At 37.0% G+C, this 12497-nt stretch overlaps 1 pseudogene; it reads right to left on the reverse strand.

The window, feature by feature from the left end:
* Positions 1–3338: 3338 nt before the first annotated feature.
* LOC120218898 lies at positions 3339–6754 on the reverse strand (annotated as a pseudogene).
* Positions 6755–12497: the final 5743 nt, after the last annotated feature.

The raw sequence follows: 12497 nt of genomic DNA on the forward strand, positions 1-12497 counted from the left end.
CAACAAATGTGCCTTTGTTGGTTACGGTGGTGATGAGTTTGGTTACCGGTTTTGGGACTACGAAAATTAGAAGATCATTAGAAGCAGAGACGTCATTTTCAATGAAAATATGATGTACAAAGACAGGTCAATCGCAGAATCAAGTAATACCGAAGCTGAAACAAAGGAATTTGCTGAGTTCGAGAGATTTCTGGAAATGATGTTCAGATCAATCCTGAAGCAGTTCAAGAGGAAGAACCAGGCACACCAGAACTGAGACGCTCCTCTAGAATTCCTAAACCAACTCAACGGTATTCTCCTTCTTTGCACTACTTGTTGCTGACTGACAATGGTGAACCAGAGTGCTATGATGAAGCAATGCAAGTGGAGGATTCAGTCAAGTGGGAGTCTTCCATGAAAGATGAGATGGACTCGCTTTTGTCAAATCAGACGTGGGAATTAGCTGAATTACCACCAGGCAAGAAAGCGCTTCACAACAAGTGGATTTACAGGATCAAAGAAGAGCACGATGGGAAAAAACGCTATAAAGCAAGATTGGTTGTCAAAGGTTTTCAGCAAAAAGAAGGTATTGACTACAATGAAATTTTCTCTCCAGTCGTGAAACTGTCTACAATCAGACTGGTGTTGAAAATTGTAGCTGTAGAGAATTTACATCTTGAGCAGTTAGATGTAAAGACAACTTTCCTTCATGGTGATTTGGAGGAATAAATCTATATGAGGCAGCCAGAAGGCTTAATAGAGGCAGACAAGAAAAACCTGGTATGCAGGTTGAAGAAGAGCTTGTATGGTTTAAAACAAGCTCCTAGACAGTGGTACAAGAAGTTCGATAGTTTCATGAGTAGCAGTGGTTTACCAGATGCCAAGCAGATCATTGTTGCTACATCAAGAGGTTCGACAATAGCTTCATTATTTTATTGTTGTACGTTGATGACATGCTCGTTGCAGGCTCAGACATGCAAGAGATTATAAACTTGAAGCAAAAATTGTCAAAGCAATTTGCCATGAAGGATCTGGGCGCTGCAAAGCAGATTCTTGGGATGAGGATCAAGAGAGACACAAAGTCAGGGACTTTGATATTATCACAGGCTGAGTACATCAACAAAGTACTCTCCAGGTTCAACATGCAAGATGCTAAACCAGTAAGTACACCTTTAGGTGTTCATTTCAGACTCTCCAAAGAACAGTCACCAAAGACGGAGGAAGAACATGTACACATGGTGAAGGTGACGTACGCCTCAGCGATTGGAAGTCTGATGTATGCCATGGTTTGTACCAGACCAGATATTGCTCAAACAATGGGAGCTGTTATCAGGTACATGAATAATCCGGGCAAGGTACACTAGGAAGCAGTCAAATGGATCCTCAGATATCTGCGGGGTACCACAAACAAAGCACTTTGTTTCAAAGGTGGAGATACGATACTGACAGGCTATGTAGATGCTGACTTAACCGGAAATGTTGACATCAGAAGGAGCACTACAGGGTATGTCTATACTCTAGGAGGAACCGCAGTGAGTTGGGTTTCTCAACTACAGAAGATAGTTGCTCTCTCCACAACTGAAGCAGAATATGTCGTTGTTACGGAAGCTAGCAAGGAGATGGTTTGGCTCCAAAGTTTCTTGGAAGAGTTAGGCAAGAAACAAGAAAACAATATCTTGTATTGCGACAGTCAAAGTGCTATACATCTAGCAAAGAATTCGTCTTTTCATTCTAGGACAAAGCACATACAATTGCGATATCATTTTATCCGGTCTCTTCAGGAAGATGAGATTTTGAAACTTGAAAAGATCAGTGGAACTCAAAATCCGGCAGATATGTTGACAAAGACGGTGACTACAAACAAACTGAAGTTGTGTTCAACTTCAGTTGGCATGCTAGAGTAACAAGACTAGAAAAACTGTTGCATTGATCGAGGTTTGAAGACAGATTAAAATCAGTCTTCAAGTGGGAGATTGTTGAAAGTATTAAAATGGTTTTCAAGTTTGGTAACCAACTTTGAAAAAATGGTTTTCAAAGTTTGGTAAATGTTTCTTTAAAAAATAGTTTTTCAAAGTTTGGTAGATGTTTGTTGAAAAATGATAATGTGATAATCACAATTAATCCCTAGGTTTTAGGGTATTTACAAGATTAAGTCCTTAAGTTTCAACTATAAATACCCTAGCTCATTTAGCTTCAAAACCATCCCAAAAAAAATTATTTCTTTCTCCCAATACTAGAGAGTTTTCTTGTGAGTAGTGAGTGTTTTGTAAACACCTGTAAATTTTCTCTCTTAGTAAAAGATCTGCAGCAGTCCGGAGACGTAAACACAATTGGCTGAACTCCGTTATCAATTTCGGGTATTATCTTTTCGCTTTTATTTTGCATTCTCACTAATCTGGTTATAGGAAAATTATTTGTACTTGGTTTATTTCCCAACAAAAGAAACCTGTTATACTTATCTGCTCTTTAGCTTTTATCAAGACAACGCCAAATGAACACTAAGCACCTTGATACTCCACTTTACCTTTATCATGCGTGTATATGGCTCTTCTAAAATGTCTGGTTTACGAATGCATTGCCGTACCCTTGACTGCATGGACTATCAATATACTTGTTTGGTACTACCAATCTTGCTTATGCTTTTCTGAGCATCAGTCTCGCCCTTTACACTTTATTCACTGTCTATGCTTTTCTTTCATTGGAGGGCTCTCCTGAATCTCCCTTTTTTTCCATTGCAAGTTTCTGGAGAATTCTTTGCTTGTAGCAGCGTTTTGAAGAGTTCAAAGTTTGATTTGGTAAAGTCACAACTTTCCTGAAGGGACATTTTTTATTCAATTTAATTTTTTGATTTTTTTTCATATACACTTATATATATCTGAATGTATATAGAATATGTGTGTTCGATATGAATATTTAAGTAAGAAATAAAAGTTTGTGAGATTTACTAGGAATAGAATTGCTAATATATCAAACTTAGAATACATTATACATCTAAGAATAATACAGGAAGTAAATTTCCAATTCTTAAAAATAATTAGAGAAGAAAAAGGACTGCTAATTGTTCTGCAGTCACAAATATGAAGTACTTTAGTAAGTCTTGTTTCTTCTTTTTATTTTTTGGATAAAAAAGAATAAGGCTTGTATTTCAGAAGTAGCTTCTTGCAAGCACAAAAGAGATAACGTAAATGTACAGATTTCCTATGTTATATTGTATAATCCAGAATCCTTCCCTCTTCGTCTTGTGTTTTCTCTTTCTTTAGATGCAGGCGGCTTATTTCCATCAATCCTTCAATCTAGTCTGGAATTTCATTCAGAAGTTGCGATCATGCTCGATGATTCCTAGCCAATAAACAACCGAACTATGTAAGAAAACCTGGTTTCAAGGAAATCGTATCTACCTGATCTTCTGATGGCATCCTCGACCTGCAATTATTACTGCGACCATGAGAGTTGGAGCTCGTTCTGAAATATCTTAATCGGTTAAGTTCTGGCACTATAACACTTCCAAGATCAGGTCTGTCTTTCTTCCTCAGCTCTACACACTTGAGGGCTAATCGAGCAAATGCTAAAGCCTCTTCAAGTGGCCAATTTGGCACAGCTGGGTCAAGTACATCGATTAAAGTTCCTTTTTCAATGGCCTTTCCAACATGATGAGCAATACCCATCGGAGGCTTGGCTGTAATAATCTGGAGCAGCATTATTCCGAGGGAATATATGTCTGATTTAGTTTTCAGCATCCCTGTTTGTTGATATTCAGGATCTATGTAACAGAATGTCCCTGCAGCTGAAGTCATGTAATATTGGGTCACACTGTCAGCTACAGAAGGTGGTACTAGACGTGCTAGGCCGACGTCGCTAATTTTGCTCACGTAATTGCGGTCTAATAGAATGTTAGCCGGCTTGAGATCCCGATGCACAAGAGGTTCTGGCTTCGCTTGGTGAAGGAATAGAAGGGAAGTCGCGATTTCAGCAGCTATATTAAATCGTTTTCTCCATGAAAGTGGAGGAGTATTGCCCTTTCGAAATAGTCTGTCCTCTAAGCTGCCATTAAACATATATTCTTATACCAAGCATCCATATTCGGGACAGGCACCAAGGAGAAGTACCATGTTTGGATGTCTCATGCAGCAAAGAACCTCAACCTGTGTTAGGTTTGTAGTTATGCAATAGCTTAAGACAACCATACCAACAAACATATTTGATTTCTTCCAAATAAAAATTCTGACATGACAACTTACCTCTTGCTGGAACTGTTTCTTTCCTTGAGCAGCATCAGGTCTTAAAACTTTTATGGCAACTGGAGTGTGATCGAGTTTGCCTTTAAAAACAGGCCCATAACCTCCTTCTCCAATCTTATTAGTTGCTACAAAGTTTTCAGTTGCTTCTTCGATTTCTTCGATGGTATATTTTCGGTATCGGACATCATTCTTGGCCAAAACATTCAAAGCCCGAGTCTTCTCGTCAGCCTCCTTCTTGGCTTTAAGCTCTGCTTGTCTTCTTCTATGTGCTTCCATCTCTGCAAGTTTTCGCGCTGCCTCGGCTGCTTCCATGGCAGCTTTGCATTTAGCCTTCTCCTTCTCTACCATGGCAAGAGCTGCCTCTCCAGCTTGCTTAGCTTCCTCGAACTTGCGAGCCTCCTCCATCTTCCACTGATGAAGCTCTTCAGCCTAGACTCTAAAAAATTAACTATGCTCTCAAATTGATGTTCTTGAAATATATTGATTATATTGGTATAAGATTACCTTTCTTTTGGCTGTAAGAGCTTCTTTGCAAGCTGTGCTGTACAAATCCATGGTTTGCTTAAGTTCAAGCTTTAACCTTCTCATTTCCGCTTCGATGTCTCGCTGCATTTCACCGGCCATGAATGTTAGCAATTCTGCCCTTAAACAGGCAATGCTTTACTGTTTTAAAAAATCCAATATCTCTGAATTCTTCTTACTGTGTTCTGAGGAAGTTGACCAGTAGGGGTACCCGAAACCATAGAAAAATCTAAAATTTGGTCATTAAGATCTATAGATCCATGGGGAATTTTATTTGAAAAATCCGTATCGATAGATAAAGTATCTTGGCTAGATGAAGGTTGTGCCGCAGCCGCTCGCATAGCTGCATCCATGTCAGTTGACATATTTGCCGGCGAGCTTTTTTGTCTGTCACGGTCACGCATAGGTAACTTCGGGGGATTATCAACTGATTGTCTATCTGCTCCATTTCTTGACTCTCCTCTAACTACTTGTTGTCGTCTGCTTAAAAGATACAATGTCAACACCAAACACAAACCACCAATTCAACCAATAGTAAGAATGTAAACCGATTTTCCCACCGCACCTAGTTCGATCTTCTTCGAGTTGATCCGATGGAATATGCGATGGCATTTCGTAAGGGGTCTTTGGCGGGGCAGCAGTGTTTGAAACAGGCCGCTGTGCGGTTCGCATAGTCAATATCTTACCTTTGGAAATCACATACACAGAACAAAACTCCGGTGCACTTCTTATCAAGATTGCAGGAATGTCATTCTTGGATTTCCTATAATTTAAATAACTAAAAACTTTGATTGTTAAAAAGTTATATCAATTTTCTCAATTTATTTGAATAAAAAAGGAAGATTATGCTACTTAACCTTGATAAACTATTCCTTGTTGCTGCACCGATAACTAGGTTGTTAATCAAGTTTTTGCTCACGTAGTCCAGAAGTGCTTTGCAGACATCTGCATCTTCCAGGATAACCTCCTTCAATTGAATCTGAATTTGAAATTTATTTGATCAGGTTTTAATTCTTTTTTGAAATTTTCTACTATGATCATATGCAGGGATTTAAATAGCAGTCCGTGACTGAGATAGCGCCCGCGATATAGTAGTTGTGGTGCTCTTCGTGACCGTTATTATATAATCGACATCCGCAATGTAATAATACTTGTTATGCCCGCAATCACGATAAATACGACTCGACCGAAAACGCGACCGCTATTTAAATCATTGATATGTTCTCTAAGATAACTGCTTACCCCTTTGCGTGCACAGTAGCCGCGAAAAGGAATGAACAGCTGGTTTACGTCATAATCAGAATCGTTATCACCCTCTGCATGTTGGTTTAAGAACAAAATGAATCAGAAAGAAAAAAAGCGAATGTATTTTATTTTTTATATTAATCTAGGGTAGGAAGTAATAAATATGTTTAAAAATAACTTTCAACCATTTGATATTAATAACTCATATCAAGAATCTCAAAAAATAATAACAATTTTTTTACCAATAAAATCACTAGCGTTCGCGCAACAAATGTCTTTTATAGATATTTATTAAGGATATTATATAATATAAGAGAAAGGATACCGACGGTTTTTATGCTTAACATGGATCAAGATGACGAATGGATTGGAGACGACAAGATGCTCGACTGCCCAACGTACAGCATGTGGACTGTTTTTATCTTTGTCGATGGCCACCGCCGTGTTGTGGCCCGGTACGCTTTCATCAGATGAGAAATGAAGAGCCATCTCAGGGAAACAAATCAATAACTTTCGTCTTCGTGTCTCTCGACAATGTTCTTAAACTCTGTGTTCCGACAGATTAAGTTACCGCCGTCGCAACCACCAGACCAACGCGAGTCCTCCACCTCCTGCTATTTACCTTTTAAAAAAAACAAAAGAAAATAGGAATGTGCAAGGAAGAAGAAGCCTTGTTCACTCCTGGTGTTTAGGGTGCAATGAAATATTCGGTCGTGTAATGAAGTTTTAAGAATCTATTTCCGCCATTGCCTTGTTTTAGGCCATTAAACCTGGCCCGTCCCTTCAAAAACTGTATTGTAAAACCAAAAGATGCAAAGTGAAAATAATAATAATAATAAAAGCTGGCTCTTGAGTTTATCAGTAGTTTTTATTGTTTATTTTACTATAATTAGAGCATTCGCCCATCACTCCATCAAATCAAGATTCATGATATTTCAATCTCATCTGGTTGGATCAGTTCATCAGATGTTTAAAGTAACTAAAAAAAATCCCCTTGCGGATGCCACACTTGCATGTTCTAAGTAGAATTTGCAAATCATTTCGTAAATGCTAATTTTGTTTATTTTAAAGCTTATAACTTAGGATATTGTATGAACAACACATGAAGTTAATCAAGGAAATTGTAGAAGAAAAAACTTAACAGCCAATGATCAAAATTGTAGAAGAAAATATAGTTAGGTGACCAGAATAAGAGATTGATAATAGTTTGGTAGTCAAATACATAGTTTATCCTAACTGTGAAAATTTAAAAAGCAGATATTCATGCCGGGAAATGATCATGATGTGAATGGGTGGATTGCATGAATAATTGAATGGGTTTTGGAATTTTGCCAAAGCCACAAAGATTTGGAAAATTCAACCATTTTGACATACTAAAGTTTGATGGACCATCCAACTGCAAAAGATTTGTAATAGCTTTGGGAAGAAACAAGGATGCTGCAATCCACTGTTGCCTAAGTGCCTTGGATGATTTGATTTTGGGAATTGGTCCAAGAGAATTAAAGCAGGCAGCGCTTCAGCTCTGTTGACTAAATGAGGTAAGGTAACATTCAGCACAGCAGTAACCAAGCAATTAAGCTCCCATATGCTACACTAACCTTTGTTATTTTTAGAATCCCCATTTACACTTGATTTGGATTCTGGCTGTTTTATTTTATTTCATTTCTTAACTAATTCAATTGATCTTCGCCGATGCCATATTTTATTTGCTTAGATTTAAATAATGAAGATGATATCTATCATTGCCAATGCCATGACTCAACCCATCGATTTGTGGGCCCCAACTCTCACAACCACTTTCATACCTTTCCACTTTTACCTGTTATAAGGAGAAAATAATTATTTTATTTATTTTAAATATTTACAAAATAAAACATTTAAAAATATATTTTATTATTATTTTAGTATATACTTTTTTTATTCAATTCAATATTTAATTTTTGATGTACATTATTTTTTGTTATAAAAATTCAATACAAAGTGTGTGATATAATACTAAATATTAGTATTAAATAAATTACCAAAATGGTTTTACAATATAAATTAGGGTAAAGTATAAAATAGTCTCTGAACTTTTAGTGCACTTGCATTTTGATCATCCAACTTTTAAAACTTAAAATACAATCATCAAACTTTTAGTTCGTTTTCAATGAAATCCCTGTCGTTACCTTTCGTTAGTTAGGGCTGACGTGGCACATTAACTCCGTTAACCCTTCTTCTTCTACTACTCTCTAAACTAAAACCCCTTCACCACCTTCTCCTTCTTCTTCAGTCACGACAGCCATTACAGCCATGAAATGTTGAAAGATTAGAAATTATATTGTTGGAATATAGAGTTTGACTTCAACTTTAGCAATACAATTTTTTGATCCCGAATGAATTATTTTGGCTAAAAAACCCTCAGAACAGAGATAAAATAACTTTTAATTAATCAACAAAATAAATTTCTAATATACATAATCCAAACCAGACAAGCACATTTCGTGCATAATCTTGCCTTCATTAATGACGGATCCTAATTTGATCCTCAAGGCAAGCCACTGTATTGATTTCTCTGTACATTTGTATGCTGTTTTAAATTTAACAACACTTTGTTATTCGTAACTTAGTGAGTTGAGCCTTTTGTTTACATTCCTTTAATTGAACCAGTTCATGGGGAATTAGAAGAATAAGAACGAAGGCCCATGGTCAATAGTTCTCTATAATCCTTTCGGATGCTCCATAGAATCTCCCCACACTTCCTCATACTAGGCCGGTTGTGTTGAGGAGGAGCCAAGTATTGTAAGGCTAACTGGAGAATTTTTTCGACGGGCGATCATCATTAATTGCAACTTTCAATTGTTCCTTTTGAAATAAAATTGGAGAAGATGATTCAATATACCGTATGCCTTCAAAATCTCAAAAAGTGATTCTTGTGAGAGATGATACAGTTTTTTCCTTGTGAGATAAAGGGTTGATCATTATTTTGAACCATGGATCTTCTTCTATATTCTTTCATGAAAGGAACTTGGTGGTTGTCGTAACCGGTTTTCGTCCGGGCACGAAATATTATAATTGGCGGGGAAATTGATATGAATAAATAATTTTGAAAATAATTTGGGAGTCGCCATCGGCCTTTTGGATCAGGTAGGTCGAATACCTAAAAATTATATTTTTTTTAAAAGAGTTTTAAGAAAACATCAATTAAAAAAATATGAACTGATCTGCGTTGTATAACCAAAAATTCGTTCTTTTTAATAATAAAAAGGGATTCGTGGTCGGTTACGTTTAGGGAAGGATTAGCACCCCTACAACGCCCAAAATTGGTACTTTTTAATTATAAATTGTCTCTATTATTAAAATTTTTAAAAATTCAAAAATATATTTAATTTATAATTCTATTATTTCAAAATTATATAAAAAAATATTTATTTATTTAAAAATATCAGAAAAGAACTTCTAGGTGCCTTAAGACAGCTCTTTTCTTTGATATTGATAAATGTTAATTTAAATTAAATAATATTTTAAAAAATTAATTATTAAATTTTAAAATACCAGAATAGGACATCCAGTTGTATTAAGACTGTCCTTTTCTTCGATATTGAAAAATAAATATTAAAATAATTTATTTGAAATAAATATTTATTTATTATATATATATTTATGACTATATAATAAAAATATATAAACAAATAAAAATACAATAAAAATACAATTGGAGCTATATATTTAAAAGCAATAAAATGAAAATATTTAAAATAAATGACTAAATTATAGTAAAATTAAAATTAAAAACCTAATTCATAATTACTCAAAATTACAGGGATTAAACATGCTATTTTCTTATTTAATAATTTAGTGACTAAAATAAACTTATCTAAAATTCGAATATAAGATTAAAATAAATTAAAAATATAAACTAGGGATTAAAATATTATTTATTAGAGTTAAGGGACTAAATATATTATTTATCCTAAATATTTAAACATACAGGCTAGGACTAAAATGAAATAAAATAAAATTACGAGACGAAATTAAAACGTATAAGAATTGATTTTAGTGACAAAAATAGAAATTTACAAATCTAGGATGACTACGCGAGAGGTTTGACCCGTGCACGAAATTACAGATATACCCCTGCCCAAAACGGCGTCGTTTGGGAGGGGTATATAAGACCAAATGGCTGGCCCGTAGGGCCAGCATCCCTCATTTCCTCTCTGCTTCGTCTCTCTCTAACCGAGAGAGTTTATAAAACTCTCTCGCCTCTCTCTAACCGAGAGAGTTTCCGGCAGTCGCCGGACACCGTACTCCGGTGTCAGTCTCCACCGCCGGCCACCACACGTGGTGGCCGGGATTTTTCCTAAATACCCCAAATAACCTCCTAAACCCTATTAGGCCGAATCCGGCGTTAGTTTCCCCTAAAAAACTCCCGATCGGAGTAGATCTGAAGAAATACCTTCGGGTATTTCAAATAGTTTGGTCGGCCTGTAGCGTCTTCGATCACCGGTGGCTTCCTTGGTAAGCTTTACTTTCTTTCTTTTCTTTTTGTTTGCTGCTGAGGGTTGTTATTATATATTTTTTTTTTCTGTTCGGTATCTCTTTGTGGCTCTTTCTGGTTTGTTGGTTGTTGTCTCCGTTCTTTGCCTTTTTTCTTTTTTCTTCTTGCAGGTGATGGCTTTATAGCCTCGATGAGGTTCTCGTCGGACCGGTTACAAGGGTGTAAGGCTCGGTGAGTCACCAAAGCTATGCTGGTGACTCACCATAGAGGCGACGTGTGCGGCTGTTATCATGGCAGCAAAGCTTCTGGAGGCTTCTGGCGAGGGCATCGGCAGCTGGAACGTCTGGAAGCAACGACGGCGGCCGTGTGGTCCCTAGGGTTATGATACCCTAGGGTTTCAAGCTGGATAGTTTTGGACCGTTGGATCTTGCCAGATCCAACGGTGGAGATCATTGGCGGCTGGGCATGAGATGAGAAACCCTAGTTGGGTTTTAGGGTTTATGTTGGGCTTCTGTATCTGGGCCTGAGTTATTGTAATTGGGCTTTGTAATATTTAATAAATAATATATAATAATTATAATAATAATACTAATAATAATAATTTTAATAATAATAATAAATTTAAATGAAAAAAATTGATGTCTACAGCTGCCCCTCTTTGCTCATCCTTGTGTTAACAAGAATAGAGCAAAGACGAAAAAGACAATAATTTTTTCATTTGGCTTCTTTTGAGTAGGATGGAAATGTTTGAAAACATCATGCACTGAAGGACTTACAGATGACCCTGAGGCTTTGAAAACATCAAAAAGCTCCCGAAGGCTTTTTGAAAACATCATGCACTGAAGGACTTACAGATGACCCGAAGGCTTTGAAAACATCAAAAAGCTCCCGAAGGCTTTTTGGAAACATCATGCACTGAAGGACTTACAGATGACCCTGAGGTTTTGAAAACATCAAAAAGCTCCCGAAGGCTTTTTGAAAACATCATGCACTGAAGGACTTACAGATGACCCTAAGGCTTTGAAAACATCAAAAAGCTCCCGAAGGCTTTTTGGAAACATCATGCACTGAAGGGCTTACAGATGACCCGAAGGATTTGAAAACATCAAAAAGCTCCCGAAGGCTTTTTGAAAACATCATGCACTGAAGGACTTACAGATGACCCTAAGGCTTTGAAAACATCAAAAAGCTCCCGAAGGCTTTTTGGAAACATCATGCACTGAAGGGCTTACAGATGACCCGAAGGATTTGAAAACATCAAAAAGATCCCGAAGGCTTTTTGGAAACATCATGCACTGAAGGACTTACAGATGACCCTGAGGCTTTGAAAACATCAAAAAGCTCCCGAAGGCTTTTTGGAAACATCATGCACTGAAGGGCTTACAGATGACCCGAAGGATTTGAAAACATCAAAAAGATCCCGAAGGCTTTTTGGAAACATCATGCACTGAAGGACTTACAGATGACCCTAAGGCTTTGAAAACATCAAAAAGCTCCCGAAGGCTTTTTGGAAACATCATGCACTGAAGGGCTTACAGATGACCCGAAGGATTTGAAAACATCAAAAAGATCCCGAAGGCTTTTTGAAAACATCATGCACTGAAGGACTTACAGATGACCCTAAGGCTTTGAAAACATCAAAAGCTCCCGAAGGCTTTTTGGAAACATCATGCACTGAAGGGCTTACAGATGACCCGAAGGATTTGAAAACATCAAAAAGATCCCGAAGGCTTTTTGAAAACATCATGCACTGAAGGACTTACAGATGACCCTAAGGCTTTGAAAACATCAAAAAGCTCCCGAAGGCTTTTTGGAAACATCATGCACTGAAGGGCTTACAGATGACCCGAAGGATTTGAAAACATCAAAAAGATCCCGAAGGCTTTTTGGAAACATCATGCACTGAAGGACTTACAGATGACCCTGAGGCTTTGAAAACATCAAAAAGCTCCCGAAGGCTTTTTGAAAACATCATGCACTGAAGGACTTACAGATGACCCGAAGGCTTTGAAAACATCAAAAAGCTCCCGAAGGCT

The sequence above is a fragment of the Hibiscus syriacus genome, unplaced genomic scaffold, assembly GCF_006381635.1.
Source record: "Hibiscus syriacus cultivar Baekdansim isolate YM2019G1 unplaced genomic scaffold, ASM638163v2 tig00110201_pilon, whole genome shotgun sequence".
Taxonomy (NCBI): Eukaryota; Viridiplantae; Streptophyta; class Magnoliopsida; order Malvales; family Malvaceae; genus Hibiscus; species Hibiscus syriacus.